The sequence below is a fragment of the Phalaenopsis equestris genome, unplaced genomic scaffold (genome assembly GCF_001263595.1).
Source record: "Phalaenopsis equestris unplaced genomic scaffold, ASM126359v1 Scaffold000411, whole genome shotgun sequence".
Lineage (NCBI taxonomy): Eukaryota > Viridiplantae > Streptophyta > Magnoliopsida > Asparagales > Orchidaceae > Phalaenopsis > Phalaenopsis equestris.
This window is the reverse complement of record NW_018164852.1, coordinates 164,056-169,534: the sequence shown is the minus strand read 5'-3', so window position 1 is coordinate 169,534 and position 5,479 is coordinate 164,056.

Below are 5,479 nucleotides of genomic sequence, written 5' to 3'. Positions count from 1 at the left end.
GTGGGTGTGTGTGTGTGTGGGTGTGGTGAATGTAGTAATGTTAATTTGAATGTCAATTTTATGTCCAAATTAAAGCTACAAAAGATCAATCAGTAAATTAGATATAAAGTTAACTCTAAAGACTCGTACAAAATCATTAAACATAGAGGAAGCCTGTAAGCCTGACTGAATCAAAATTAGATTAAAAAAAAAACAAAAAAAAAATATTATAGAAGCAGTCATTATAGTTCATTCTTTTTTATTCTTTCTTAAATGAGACAGGTTTGTAAAATATTATAAAATAGTTATCAAAAGTAAGAAAAAACAAACATGCCATAATCTCTCACAATTTTATATGGTTTAAGAAAGTTTTCTTAATATTTTCATTTATACTCTCCTCAAAAAAATTGTAAAATTAAATGTATTGTTGAGAAATTAGTTCGACACAAATCCAGAAGAACACAAAGATTTAACGACGTTCGGCAAAGATGCCTACGTTCTCGGGAGCAGAGTGACGTCTTTTCCACTAATTTAGAAAAAAAAAGTACAGAATACAGAATTAGCATAACACATAGGGTTACATACATGCCTATTTATAATCATAGACAGAACAGTAAATGAAACATTGGGTACAATATGTAATTACCAAATTACCCATGTACCACACCCTCAATCACATAAGGAAACTCTCCTGATTTACAGAATCTTCCGCTTTGCTCTGCTCCGCTCCAGCATCTGTTCCTCTATGATATATGAGCCATATTGTATCAACTTTTAAGTTAACATTGCTAAGAATCTTTAAAGTTTAATCGCTCTACGTTCAACGTCCAAACTTAAATTAAATAAAAGAGAAAAAACTGTATGCAAGCAAATTGAACCTTAATTCACTTCAATGTCATATATTAAATAATTTGTAGGACTCTGTTAACATAAAACAAAAAATTAAAAATTATTACCTACATTTTAAATTCAAACTCTACCAACATTAAATTTATACATTAAACACAAAGATTTTATTTCATTTAAGATGCGTGAATTATACATTATTAAATTCTGCTTCATCAATGAAAATAAAAAAAAGAATTCATTATTGGAAAACCTACACAACGTCTAACGGTACAATATTGTTGAAAAAATATTATATCAGAACTCCGCACGTAAAGTTACATGCAGAGTTCAATGAAATTATGTCGTGGAGATGATCAACCCGGTAACACAAGGAATATTCCCCTCGTGTTATTCAGGTGTTAGTGTGTGTTATTCAGGTGTTATTGTATTCTGAAAATATTCTCGGGTGTTATAATAAAATAACACAATAACACATCAATAATACTTGAATAAAACACAATAACACCTGAATAACACACAATAACACCTGAATAACAAGAGGAGAATATTCCCTAGTGTTACCGGGCCGAGCACCTCCATGGCGTAATTTCATTGGACTCCGCAAGTCACTCTACGTGCGGAGTCATAAGGCAATTAGATAAACAAAAGCGGGACATATATTGTAATAATTAGCTTCGATAAAATTCTAGCTTATAGGAAAGCATGCTTTAATATGTAAAATATTCTAATTAAAATTTGATTGTAATAAATTTCGAAAATTGTAAGGTTCGATTTACCTTGAATATAATTTGTAAATAATTAATACATATGCATATCCAATTAACATCTGAGGTTTTTTGATTTGGGAATAGACTTGGATAAATCTGCTATAGATTATACTTCTATATGTGTATTAGTACTGTTCTTATGAATAATAATAATATGTTATCAAGTATAATTTTAATGTCTCCATCATTTTATATTCAGAAGTTTGTCTTCATAACACTTCTAAGGCAAAAGGAGGGAACAAACTAACCCAAAAGGGAGCTCCAGAGGAGATGATTAAGCCATGGAATTTATTTTGAAAAGAAGCAGAAGTGACATAACAAGCTTACTAGTGCACTGATGGACAACTTAATACTCATTTGTATAAGACTTGTTTATGTTAATTTGTTTACATTGTTGATCTGCCTTGAAGAAATCATTTAAAGCTCCCCATATAAATGAGCAAGATTAAGTCTTACTATATTTATAATAACAATTTAAATTTCTTAGAGGAATTCGATGCTATGTATTACATCATTAAGGGGTTTAGGTTGAATATTAATACAAACTACAAAAATCATAGGTTGTGACACAAGAAAAGAAAAAATTAATTAAGAAATTATTTAACTCTCAAGATTTAGAGCTAGCATTGGTGTTTGCTATCCTAAACATTTGAAGACATTATATTTATGAAGTTTATCACAAAGTATTCACCAACCATCATAGTTTGAAGTGCTTGTACAAAATGAACTTGAGAGAACAAAGTTGGTTGAAATTGATTGCATTTATGGCTGAGATATTCATATTTGCCAGACATGGTTAATGGATTTATGTTGTTTTGATTAAAAAGACCACAATTAATTTTGAGATAAAAGTACTAGAATATATATGTATGTATGTCAGTATATATTAAAGAATATATTACAACTTTAAGCTCGCATAGCAATCAAGAGTGAAAAGTACTCAAGTGAGTGAAAAAAAAACCATTAACTAATAAATCAAGCTACATCTAGTAGGGAGGAAAATACTAATAATATTGATGATGATGATGATGATGATGATGTTTTGAAGCTTAAAAATAAGTTGTAGGTGCTAGATAATAAATGATTGAGTGGGAGATGGTTTATGAAGCATAATAGAGATGTGGAAAGTAGTTTGATGTGATGGAATATTCGTGGTGGTAGGGTGCAATTTAATCTTAGTGTTGTCCAAAATTGCAGCACACATGTGGATGATAGAAAAGCAGCAGGAGAATACATCAAATTACAGGAATTTAGCCTATTTTTGAATGTCATATGCCATTGATAATTATCAGAAAAATGTCATTTACAAAAATTTGACAACTTTTCATTGGTTATAGGACGTAACTAGTTCGCTTGTTGGTAATCCCATAACATGTGAACTTTCCTACGGCTTTTATCAACGCATATGGCTTACCGACGGACAGTAACCGTAGGTCTATATTAAAAGCATAGTTGTTGATAAGCCATCAATAACTATCAAACATGTAAACGGCGATCAGAAGTCATTGGTTAAAAAAAAACATATTAGTTTGTTATATATTGGTTAATAAACCGACGGTCAGGGGTCATCAATTAATGCCAAAATGAAAAACTTTTTGATTGCTCTCAATTTGTTCGTAGGTTGAGTAATAGATGGAACGGTACATCAATTTATCGATAGGCCAATAAGAACCATAGGTTAGTCGTTGGTCCATTAATCAACGGTCTATAACTATCAGATCACATTAAAAAAGAGTGAAACCTGACACGCCTAAAAATTAGCTACTTTTTCATATATATTTTATGCTCAATTTTAATGATTTTTAATGATATTACAATCTCACATGGAAAGATATAACAAAATGGAGCTGGGAGTGAATTTTTTCTAAGATATCTATTCGAGGAAGCATGTTCATGTGAATTAAGTACCATTCAGGGAAATTGCACACCCATTTGAAAGTTTGTTTATAAAAATTAAGGGATTTAAATACCTGCCCTGGGAAATGTGAGTATCTGTTCAAGAAATTAAGTAACATTCAAGGAAAGTAAAGTACCTATTAAAAAAAAATTATGCTTATAATTATCTTTTTGCAGGTACATTAAAGGCTCATAGTATCTTTTAAGCATGAAATTATACATTTTGTTCCCAAGTCGCAGTATCTCACAACATCGACCAATGAGTTTTTTAAGACAGTTTGGTAAGTTGGCAATCTCTCTAGTGTCTCCTAAAGGTCGACGTCGAGAGTTCGCCAAACTTTTGGGTGACTTAGACTCACAAAGAACTTGAAGCTTTTGACCATTTGCACTTATAAGAAAATTTAAAATATGAATCATTTGGACTTAAAAAATAATCTGAATTTTGACTTTTAAAATTTAGGCTCTTAGGGTAAAAGTATAAGTTAAACGAGGGGCTTTTTGAAATTTGAAAACTCGCCAACAGACTCACGCTTATTAGCAAACAGAAGGCAGTCCTTAAGGGCTCAAAATGAAATTTTACATGTATTCCAAAAGCACTAATGTTCACATAAAATTTCAAAATGGATTAGGTGATTTCACAACTTCGGATAGAGTTTGATTTGAATGTAGATATCATATGATTTGTGCAAAAATACTTTAAAGATTCATGTTATTAATTGTAATTTTAGACTATGTTTATGCCTCTAATCAATAAAGACATTTGTATGGCTAACAAAGTTTGGATAATTTTGAGGCAAGTAATGTTACTTTGAGATATTTTTCAAATTATAATATATTATCTCAAAAGATTTATAATTACTTGATAATTTTTGTATTTGTATATGATAGAAGTGTCAAACATCAAATCATGTATTGCCAAAAAAACATAAATTATGTGATTACATCTTATATGTATGCCAAATTTTATGCAATCACATCAAGCAAAGCTATCAAGGTGAATGTATATTAACAAAGTGCAGCCGCATGTGCACCACCAAATTAAATAAATGTTTAAATTCAACATGTCTAACAATGTTGCGCAAATTTGAATAAAGCTTTCACTCTGATTAATCTCATTTTTTTAAATCAATCAATCATCTCATTTTGTCTATAAAATAAGGTTGTAAGTCCAACCTAACTAGTATGATCCTCCTTTTTAAGGATTAGAGTTGGCGAGTAGTAAGTTTGAATAATGCCCAAATAAAAAAATATAACAATTTGTAAATCCAAGTCATCTGGTCTGATCCTCCTTGTAAAAATTGGAGTCGATATGACTAACATTCTAAAGTTATTAAATTAACAAATTGCTAAAGAAACTTCAAACATAAATGTTTCAAATGTCCAAATTCTTAATGATGGTTTCGTTGACTTAAGATTTCAACAAGATGGGTCAATTTTTAAAGTAACCATTTAAAACATTCAATTTAAAATAAATCATTTAAGACTTCAAATAAATCTCATCCATCCTTCACAACAGTTTGTTGGTATTAAAAACATTTAATTAACTTCTGCTCATAAAGAGCAAATGACTTCACATTATTAAAGATGTGACCAAAGTCATCTATCTATATGGTTTGGCCAAGTGCTCCACAAAAATGCAACAGTTGAGACCTAAGTGCTCTGATCGGGTGGTTGCCACTAAATGACACAATTTTATTACGATCACGGACACGGGTACGACATTTTATGTTCCCCAACAGCTTTCTACTCTTTAAGTTATGAACCATAAGGGTACAATTGATTGACATAAAGTCTTTTGTTAGCTGAGATTGACTTAAATTTATCCATTTAACAAATATTAAATACATCTCAAATCTATAAAGGTCCCTTAGACGACACAACATATAATTGCTTACAAAGATCTTTCAGTTATGTTAGGTCGACTATCTCCTTTGACTTAGTAGATCAGAAATTACGATGATTCGAGACAACAAAATCATAAGATCTTG